This window comes from Prunus mume, linkage group LG7, assembly GCF_029339155.1.
Source record: "Prunus mume cultivar Tortuosa linkage group LG7, ASM2933915v1, whole genome shotgun sequence".
Taxonomy (NCBI): domain Eukaryota; kingdom Viridiplantae; phylum Streptophyta; class Magnoliopsida; order Rosales; family Rosaceae; genus Prunus; species Prunus mume.
Genome location: NC_142704.1, coordinates 4204112 through 4215133, shown reverse-complemented (window position 1 = coordinate 4215133; position 11022 = coordinate 4204112). Strand labels below are relative to the sequence as shown.

General features: G+C 42.7%; 1 pseudogene; it reads left to right on the top strand.

Annotated features, from left to right (window-relative positions):
- The first annotated feature begins 3308 nt into the window (after positions 1-3308).
- On the top strand, positions 3309-4013 carry LOC148915284 (uncharacterized; annotated as a pseudogene).
- The last annotated feature ends 7009 nt before the right edge of the window (positions 4014-11022 follow it).

The following is an 11022-nucleotide window of genomic DNA, read 5'->3' as shown; positions in this document are numbered from 1 at the left end:
TGATAGATCCTGGGCTGAGCCTTCTTGGATTTTGGGCCTTCGATTCCTATTTATTTGCAAAGTCCAGATTTGGGCCCTATGGCTTGTTTGTTATCCTAGGCTCTTCAGTGTTGGGTTGGGTGCGCAGGATTTTGGCCCAAACAATGCCCCTTTGAATCTGAACTGTTTCTGGGAACGGTTTTTTAACCTTGTAATGGTTCAAATTGAATCAATTGGCCAATTAATGTTGCGCGCCACCTTCTTCTGTTTTTGCTAACCCACGTCTGCCACATCTTGTCTATTGAGCTAGAGTTCGTGGGTAACTGGGTAGTTATTAGCTAGTTACTAGCTTATCTAACGACAGATGATGCTTAGCCTTCTTCTTCTTCCCACGTTTCTGAGCTTTTAAAAAGAGATTCAAAACCCACAGTTCCTGTTCATTTGAAAACCTAACCCCTTCAAACTTCCGAATTTTTTCAGATTTCTCAAGACCTTTCCCTCATTTCTCTGATCAGACCTTACTCCTTCCTGGTTACTTCTTTTGCTTCAACTCAACTTCTGAGAATGTCTTCTCCAAAAACTTGTGCCCAAGGTTCCTCTTCCTCAGTTCCTCCTGATTATATCACTGGGACTGAGGTTGACAACCACGCGATAGAGGTTAGAAGCAAGCTCCATCCTTTTGGCAAGAAAAACTTGGACGAGAATGTCCTCCATCTGTTCGAGAATACCCTAGTTATAGGCCCCCACTGGTTTAGTTCTGTCCCTGCCAAAATGGCGAACTATTCAAAACAACTGCCAAGCTCCTGTGTTTCGAGAGCTCTTACTCGCTTCTCATTCTTGGGTCGGCAAGAATTTGAGTCGTTCGTTCTCATCCAGTGAGGTGAGGAACAGTTCTGAAATGGGCAGACTAGATAGACAGACTTCTTCCAAGATATGGTGCCCATTGGAGGAGGGCAAGAATTTATGATGCCATTCTCCTATCCAAGCAATCCATCAACAGGGATGATAATTTGTTCGCTGCTGCCCTCTGCTTCTGGAATTTACCAGCAACACCTGCGATTTTCATGTGGGCCCAATGGCTCCAACTATACTGGATATGGCTCAAATTTTTGGGTTTAGGCCCCATGGAAGACCTGTAGATGCAGTGGGTGACTATCACAGGAGAAAGAACTAGGAGAAACTGGCCAAGCCATTCACCGTCTCTCCAGCAATAATCAACTAGAACTCTGCTCATTCTCTAACCATCGAAGAAGTTCAAGTAGAGAAGGACAAAGATCAACAGCACATGCTATTCCTTCAGTATTGGCTGAATAGATTTGTCTTCACCAACCTTTCCTCATCGCTGCTTAAGTACAGGCACTTGGTAAAAGCACGCACAACCATACGGATGTCGATCTTGGGCCTACAGCTCGGCCCACTTATTCAAGAATTTATACAGTGATACTCTGGAGAATCCCGAATCTTTCCGGTCCTCGTGCATTCTCGGATGATCCAACTTTGGCTGCGAGGTTTACTTCCCATAGCGAGGTTTCCAAACATAGTTCGCTCAAGATCGTTCGGCTCTTCCTCTAATGTCAGCATAAGTGCCTAAACGCTCCATCGAAGAGTACGTGATGTTCTTTAGGCATTGCACCAAGGGATCTGCTGCTCAATGGCAGGTGATGATCAGAAGAACATATCCTTGGTTTCAACCAGGATACCAGCTGTTTGAGAAGGAACCAGAGGAGGAAGTGGCCAGAATTGACTTTAGGAAGAAGTTCCTAAGTGTCACCCTGCCGAGAGATCTGCCCCATGAAGGTGGGAAGCCTCCAAATTATCATCTAGGGGCAGAAGTATACGATCCCGGCTGCGAAGACACTTGCTGCCCTCACTCATTCCGCTCAAATCATACAAAATCTGCAATCGGGCCACTTCCTGGAGAGATTCAGATGATTTGGAAGTGCACAAGGATGCTGATGTGCAGTGAATAAGATAAACAACACAGATGCTCTCTATCCAAAGATGGGAACCGAATTCTGCAGTTCTACCGAGTTTGACGCTTGGTGGAAGGCTAGGTTTCATGAACTGCCTGCCTCAATCACTGCACTCAAGGTGCTTTTTGATGGCTGGGACTCTTGGGCCATCTATGCAAAGGCAGAGGCAAAGAGCTTTATGGTGCAGACCATCAAAGACATCAATTTTCAAGTCATAGAAGGTAGATTCTCGATTCTGTCTGTGATTTATTAGTTCTGCCTCTGTGATGACTTCTAACATTTTGTTCTGTCTGCAACATATCCTTCTATGACGAGGAATATAGGTGGACAGTCTGTCCAAGCTGGAGAAGTTATTGGTAAGCTTTCCATCATCCTGTTCCTTCCGTTATTCTTCTGGATTAGCTCGACTTGTTTATTTCTTGTGCGCTACTTCATTGCTGCTGGAGATTTGGAGCTTCCCTCTGGAGATGAAGAGGATGAAAATCTAGAAGAACAACTATCTGTTAAGGCCACTCCTGGTAGAAGGAAGAGAAAAGAAATCATGCTTAGGACAGTCTTGCCACCAAGTTTCTGGTAAGATTCTAACATTCCCAACTATTTCCTTGAATCTATTCTGTTTTGCCCATTCTTCTAACCTCCATTTCATTGTTCCGTGCAGCTGAAAATCCTCCTCCTTCTCCTACTAGGTCAAAAAGACTTAGAAAGAGGACTGGAGTTGAATCTGATAAGACAGAAGAGCCTGCAGTTGTTCCAACTGAGACTTAGGAACTGATGATGAGTTGCGAGAGGCTTTCGAAGGTTGAGCAAGAAAAAGAAAAAGAAAAAGAAAAAAGAAGAAGAAGAAGTTCCCATGAAAGAAAAAGAAAAGGAGAAAGAGTTTGAAGAAGAAGTGAGATTTTATTCTGGCCGTGTGATTATTTTACATCTGCTCATCTTCTAACTTCGACTTGTTTATTTGTAAGAGGAGATTCTGCTGAAGAAATAGCATAAAACATTGCCTTGGCTCGAAACAACAAGAAATCCCAAGGGCGAAGACCAGCTCGGAGTTGGCCCTTTTCGAGGATGTAGAGGCAGATCTACATTGCAGTCCCATAAACAAGTGGAAGTAGCTGCTGCTGTCCCTAACTTATGGTAATTTTCATTTTAACTTTGTCTATCTATTTCCTGCAATTCTGTCATGTCTTTGCTTCTCTAACTATTTAGTCCTTTCAGGCAAAAGTGCCTAGAACTGCCGGGGTTTTGGCAGTGATGACCAGCCCTCTGAGGCCTCCAATTATTGCTATAAGTACTTACTCATTATGGATTTTCCCTTAGTTTCAAAATTTTACATAGAACTGAATTGAGTTCTTCTTGCAGATGCCCATCCATTCCTTTCCAGGTTCGTCTACCACTGCCTCCTTTGCTGATCCGGAGTTGGGGAATATGGATCTAGATGCCTAGCTAAACAAGCTAGAAAAACTCAGTTCTACCCTTGGCAAGGCCAAGTCCAAGGCAGTGAAGGAGGCAATAGAGAGGTGAAGATCTGGCAATCTACTAAGCTAGAATGGACGAGAACAGGGAGGCTGTTGATCACTTGATGAAGGACCTGGACCTCTTGCATAGACAGAACATGGCTCCCAAGCCCATACTTGAGATGATCCTCGACTTGGCAAGAGATGTGCTCAACCTTCACGACCGTTATGAGGATCTCAAGCCCAGCTTCAAAACCTTTGAGTTCTGCAAGGCCACTTATGAAGCCAACTTGGCTGATTATGCAAAAACAGAAAGCATAACTAGATCAGATGGTTGCGGGATACAAGGAAGCCAAGGCCACTGCAGAGAAGCTGCAGTAGATTGAAGAGCTTTAAAAGCGGTTGGCGAGAATGCGAGGTGCAAAGCAGGCTTGGGGTTGGACTGAGTTCCAAGACCAAGGCTACCTTCCTTATACAAAGTATGGTTTCAGCTTCTAGGCCAGCCTTGGAAATTGCAGAGGCTTCATTCCATGCGGGGGTGCTGCTTCAGAAAGAACTCTCTATCAATAAGGCTAGCTTGCAGGAGACCTTTAAGAAATTAGGGTTTTAGTTTTAAATTCAGACTTGTAATAAACAATTCAGTCACGAGAGTGACTATATTTAAATAAAGGGTTATTTATTTTTTTTGGAATTTTCTTTTTGATTTCTCTTGACAACATAAAAGAAGGCAGAAAAAATAAATAAAAAGTACTTAACAAACTTATATCAAAAGAGAATTCTGAACAGAGTCTTTAAACAACAGGTTCATTTTTCTGCCTCTATATTCTAGAATCTGTTTGCACAGCTTGTGAATCCCACATAGTTGGATAGAATTTCTTTAACCATTTGCCATTAATTAGTGTAGCATGAACATCTCCATGTCGATCCTGTAATCTGTATGCCCCCAATCCAAGGACTTGCTTAATTATGAAAGGACCTTCCCATGTGGGTGACCACTTTCCATAACTAGCTATATGTGTTCCAAGGGGCAGAACTGCTTTCCAGACTATTTCTCCCCCTTTGAAACTCTTGTTTCTAACTCTTTTGTTGTAGGCCCTTGATACAGCTTGTTTTCCTGCTAAGAGTTTGTTAAGGGTATCAACTCTACTTGTATCCAATTCTTCCAGTTCTAGCAGAATGGCTTGAGAATAGTCTTCTCTAGTCAGATTGTGTTGATGAGCAATTCTGAGAGACTAGACTGCTATCTCCATAGGCAGAATTGCATCGTGACCATAGGTATGGGGTCATGCCAGTTGCTTCCCTCTTTGAAGTCCTATATGCCCATAAGGTTTCTGACAGTTTCTCATGCCACTGCTAATTGCTGATGCATAGTGGAAGGAACACATAGGCTTTGGTGAATCCAATCCCTGCCAAGCAATGCATTGTAAGTGGTAGAAGTGGTGTCTACCATAAAAAATTCAATCTTCAACTCTTTGGTTCCAACTATGACGTCCACATCCAGGATTCCATGAGTCTTAGTGATGCCCCCAGCAAAGTTGGTAACAGTCAAGCGTGTTGGAATTAAATCCTTCTCTGTTCTACTCATCTTGGTCAGTAGTCTGTGAGTCAACAGATTAATGGCTGCACCTCCATCTACCATTACTTTAGGAATAGGAATACCCCTCAAAGTTTGCTGTTATGAACAGAGGTCTGAGGTGATTGGCCATTTCCTTGGTTGGTTTGAGAAAGCAGTGCTCTGCAGCCAGTTTTATGGCGATTCACTGTCTTGGCGTGGGTATTTCTGCTGGTGCTTCCTCTACTTCTGCCAATCTTCACTAAAAACTTTCTTGGGAGAATACATCTCCCTCCAAAGTGTTTTCTTGCCCTTCTATTGCCCTGAATTTTTTTGGCAAGATGAGCACCATGTTAATGCCCAGATCACCCTGCAATAAACTTTCTAGTTCTGCACCAAAAGCCTCAGTTTCCTCATCTAGTTCTCCATCATATTCCATCTGTTCTTCCCCATATTCCTCTTTCCAGTCCTCTTGTTCTCCAGTTTTGAGGAGACCAATCTGGTCATCTACAGATGGTTCACAGCCTAACTGCTCCTCTTCATACTCTTGACCCAGTCTTCTTGTCCTTGTACTGGGATAGGTTGGATTCACTTTGCATTTGTGAAGGTTTGAACGATTGTGAGGATGAGGCGGGTTAGATAGTAAGTCTGCCAGAGATTATGCTTTATCGCTTTTGTGGTCGATGTGTTGTTTGTTCTGTCGAGGATCTATTTCAGGCATTTCCCTCTTACGCAGCGGTCTCTGGAAGTACTGTGTGTCGCCCCTCGTTCTTGAGGAAGGTGCGTGATTGCTTTTGAACCCTTCTCCTCTCGAGTTCGGTCAACTGCGAGTTGGTCTGCCGCTTTTTCCAATGTAATACCATCGCCTTCTATAATAGTTGCCAAATGTTTGTCATTTTCAGGCATCCTGATTGGTATTTCTTTCTTTGGCTGCTCTGTCATTCTTCTAATGTGCTGAGCAAGTCTCAGATAGTCCTTCTATCCGCTCTGTCTTTAGATAGAGTCGAACCGGGCCTTGTTGTATGATGCTCCAATCTTGTCAAAAACGCTAGGTGTGGGCTGTTTCACTGTCGCAGAGTTACTTCTAACTCACTCTCACTCTTGTACTTGCTGCACAATACCACCCCAGCCGAGATAGTTGCCTTTGGCCTTTGATTAGTCTCCCTTGTGACTTTTCTACCTCTGCTGGAGCTAGCTTCTATTGTTAGTTTGCCTCTCTTATGTTCTGGCCAATTTAGGTTGACCATGTTGACTTAAGGTTGGGGAAAGGGATCTGTTGTAACTAATGGAGGTTTCTCTGCTGGTTTTAGCCTTCCTGCTGTTATTCCTTCCTGTATGACATCCTTGAAAATAACACAGTTGTTGGTGGAATGGTTCCAAGAGTTGTGCCACCTGCAATACTGTCTGCCCTTGAGTCCCTCCGGCTTGGGCAACCTATGGGGTGTCTCTATTGCCTTTTGTAGCAGCATCTCATCAAACAAAGTATCAACCTTGGTTAGATCGAAGGAATAGAACTTGTTCTAGGTTGGTTTGTTTGGAACAAACCCTCCTGTGAATAGTGGCGGCTTCTAGTACTTTGGTGGCTTTGTAAGGGCCTTGCAGCTGATGGGATGTTCCAACTTGCTATTTCTGCCACTGCAATTTCTCTTTCCTCCGAGCCTTCTGTGTCTTCTTCTAATTCTACCTCAACCAGATGTATTAAAGAAGAAGGGGACTTGTAGTATGTGCCTTTGAAATAGTTCCTCTTCTGTTGTTCTTCCCTAAGCAGCTCCTCGTATTTGGATGCTTTATCTGCCAATTCTACCAGATCTCCAAACAACATCCTGCCAAATCTTTTTCTCAGCGAGGTTTTAAGGGCGGTTTGAGCCATCTGGATGAAGTGCCTTTCTTCCATAGGGATCCGACATTTCATCTTGAGTTTTTTGAATCTAGTTATGAAGTCTTGAGTCGGCTCATCTTCATTCTGCTTGAGGGCAGAAAAATCAGCGATGGTAATTCGTTGATCCTCGAAATAGTAGTCATGGAAAACATTTTCCATTTGCTCCCAGTGTTTGAACAGTAATTAGCTAGTAGACTTGTGTACTGTGAAGGCTTGTCCAGAGAGACAGTTTTCAAAAAGCCTTAGCTTTAATAGAGCGTTATTTTCTATGGCTATGCACAGCATGAGAACTCGCTTATATGCTCAACTGAAGAAGCATGGGGATCTTCTCCGTTGAACAAGGTGAAGTTTGGCATCTTGAAACCCGGTGATAGAGGTATCGATCAATGTAAGCGGATATGGCTTTCAGAGGTGGGCCTTTCTCCTTCCGCTTCATGCTCCATCATCTCCCCGATCATTCTCTGAGTGCCCCCCACGTCATTTAAGGCATTGACAGGGTGCAGATTCTGTCCTTGTTCTAGCTAGACATGGTCAATTATGTGCTCCAATCTGTATGGCATGGGCAGAACTTCCTCCCTGTGTTCTTCATCTTCTTCAAAATCTGGATGATTCCTCCAGTTTGCCCCAAGTCTATTTCTGTCATTGTTGGCAAAGGGGTTGATTCCCCCTCTACCTCTTCTCGCCTCTTGCCTGGTGGACGAATGGATTGGGATCCATCCTTATGGGTCAGTAGGGCAACATACTGGTGCCTAAGGCGAAGTTCCAGGTTGATCACGTGGGACCACAGGTTGTGGAATAAGTGGAGGTTCGGCTGATTTTGGGAACTGGCGAATCGTGCAGGCCTTTTGGCCGGGGCTTCTGTTCTTGGATGGGAAGGGCTCCTCCTCTCTGTCCTTGGATCTCTCCATGTCCTGGTGTGTCCAGCTATCTGTGCAATGAGTGGATTCTCTTGGTACGACCATGCAGTCCTTGTGGAGGTCCATAAGGAGGTTTAGCCGTTGGACCACAACATCGTGGTTTGGAATTTTGGCCATGGCAGCTTCACGGTCCTTCCTGAACTACTGTTAACTTGCCATTACATCATGGTGTCATGTTATTCAGAGTATCCTGGCTCCTTTGTGTTGTGGACTCTGCCGAACACGCCTTCTTGTATTTGATTTAACCTCTTAGAGAGCTGGGCGTGTGCTCCGTCGCCATGGGTGACTACCTAGCATCACTTTCTTCGACTCAGTCCCTCCCGGAGAACTGCTTGGTCTCTCTCTATGGCATAGCGTGGGTTCGCTAGAACTTCCAATATTCATATGCTTTAGAAGATTTCTTTAGGAGTATGTATACTGAGAAATCCCACTGGGCGTGCCAAATTATTCACCCGTTTTGTGTTTACTCCTGTGATGAAAGAGTAAAGTTCCCCATTGCCTCGAAAACCATTGACTGGTCAACAAGTCAACTTTCTTTAGTGTGCAAGCGTGCCACGCTAGAAATAAAAATTCTAGCAGACTTCTTTAAAAATATATAACTTGCGCCCAAGTTACTGATTTCTAAACAAACGATTGTGAATTTGGTTGAGGAATATCTCCCAAGTAAGTTCTTTTCTTGACTCAAACTGGTGAGGACTTCACAATTTATTATAGTACAATGTTGGTACTTCAGTGGGCCGACTTTTGAACTCTGACAAAAATCCACTCTTGAAAGACAAAAAGAAGGGACTTCCATTTCTGCTGGATAGAAGCTTCTAATTGGGGACTGAATCGCCTCAACTTCAAGCTAAGCTTTGTAAATCGATACCAAAGTTGAGTTTGGCGAGCTTTAATCTATTTCGAGCCCGGGAGGCTTTTTGAATCGGCATAATTGCAGTCTTTTCGCTTGAAAGGGGCGTATGGTTGGACTTGAGCATTATTGAGCCGAACTGCACCGTGGTATCTGCTTTGCTTGGTCGGGCTCTCCATAAATTTGTTGAGGTTTTCACATTTGTAAAAAAAAACTCAAACTCTGTTTGCTTTGGTCTGAACCAAATTTGTAACGAGAGAAATCTCATTTTAAATGACTTATTCGAATTGGAAGTTCTGATTTATAGTCGCTTCTTCCAGGGCTCAAATGAGCTTTTGGTTGCTTCAGTTTGTCTGAAGGTTCTTAGAGATCAAGTGATCATTTTGAGTTTTTGTCTCGGGTTGATTTTTCGGTTGTTTTATTGATCGTCTTTACTTTGTTTCACCTTCTCTTACATTTATAGGAATGCTAGAATAGAATTTCTAATCCTTTAATAATGGGCGGCAAAAAATTCTCAAAAGATCTTCCATTTTTATATGCAAAGGAAAAATGGGGTTTTATTAATTCTGGCAGATAAGCTCTCAATAGTCAGTACCTATGGCAATCACTTCCCTGTTTTTTTGAAAAGGAAATCTAACCCTTCTTCCAATTTAACTGCCCTCTGTAAGAGCTCAAACTGTGATGGTTAGTTTGATTTTTCAGTTTTGAACAACTCCATGTTTCTTGCTTATATTTTTAGAAAAAATTGTCTGCGTATCCCTTGAAAGATGGTGCCTTCTTTGGAGCAGAAACAATATCTCTGAATATATAAAAGGGATTTGATCTTCTAGTGGCAGAGATTCAGAGATGTCCCTTCTTTTCACCTGCCCTTGTCAAATCCTTATCAACCTAGTTGAAATTGCTGACTTTTCTAAGTTAGAAAAAATCATGTAGGTCTGTTTCCTTTTGGGCTTCTTCTTCTCTTTTAATCACGCCAAGTCCATTTTGGTTTTTCTGGAGCTATGGCTGATTGCTTTTCTTTTTCGAGGCCCAAGTTTCCTTTGTCATATTTTGATAGATCCTGGGCTGGGCCTTCTTGGATTTTGGGCCTTTGATTCCGATTTATTTGCAAAGTCCAGATTTGGGCCTTGTGGCTTGTTTGTTATCTTGGGCTCTTTAGTGTTGGGCTGGGTGCGCAGGATTTTGGCCCAAACACAACCCACTTAAAAATGTAAGGAAATGTTGACTTCAACAGACACACAAGGGGTTTTAAATCCCTTCCACTTTCATTTCTCTCCAACACCTTAAACATTATACTACAAACAACTTAATGATGATTTGCTACACCATTTGATATTTACAATGTTTCTATAGACAACTTTGTCTTTTCCTTCTTCTTTTTTCTCTCCTCTTTGTTTTCTTTTTTTTTCCTTGTTTTTTCTCTCCTCTTTTTCTTTTTTTTTTAAAAAAAAAAATTACAAATATATTAATTAAATTTAAAAATATAGTAATTATCATGGAGGCATGGAGCTCAAGTTGGAAAACACAAAGCAGAAATTATGGAGCAGCCCCGCAAATTATCTTTAAAAATTATTATTATTATGGAAAGGCCTCACAAAATTAGGACTAGAAATCACAGAGTCGTGGAAAAAATTAGAAACGGGTATCATAATGGACATCTATAAAAGGAAACAAGGGAAAAATCTAAACTCAAAACTCCTCAAACTCCACCCATTTCTCACAACTCCTCAAAATCAGAAAAATCTAAACCCATCTCATCAAACTCAGAAATAAAATGGACTCTTCATTCCCATTTTCTCTCTATCTAAACCTAGCTCCGCCAACACATACATGGGGGCAAGGGGTTGTACCAGTGTGGATGCTCTACTTTGCTTCCTCACGAGGACTAGTGACTGTAAACGACTCATTACTCATTGACAACGATGTTGCCATTGAAGTTGCAAGGAGTTTGGTGACTCCTAGGGATGTGCATGTGCTGGGAACAAGGGATGATAACTAGCTAGTGAGTGATGCCATGACATGGAGTGTGTAAATTGCGGCGTAAGTCGCAAGTGTGGGTCATCGCCTCATTGTGAAATCTCATGAGGTGCAAGTGCTAAGAAGTCATTTGGTGGCATAACATAATTTGGTTGCAAAATGTTAGAGTACTATAAGGAGATTGAAAAGGGAGAGGGCAGAGACTTCGGAGGAGACGCGACACTAGCTTGAAATATTGCAGGAAGATAGTAAAAGCTATCAAAGATGGTAGATGTTTACTCTAAGGACATGCAAGAGCAGTTGGAGGCCTTAAATTGACCAAGTAAACATGCATGCGAGGAGATCCAAGTTTTGCTAAACTAAGAGAGGGATCTTTGGAAGCACAAGTGATGAGCCCTAAGAAGAGGTGCGAGAAAACCCGAGAGAGGAGATCCAGAAGGCCAA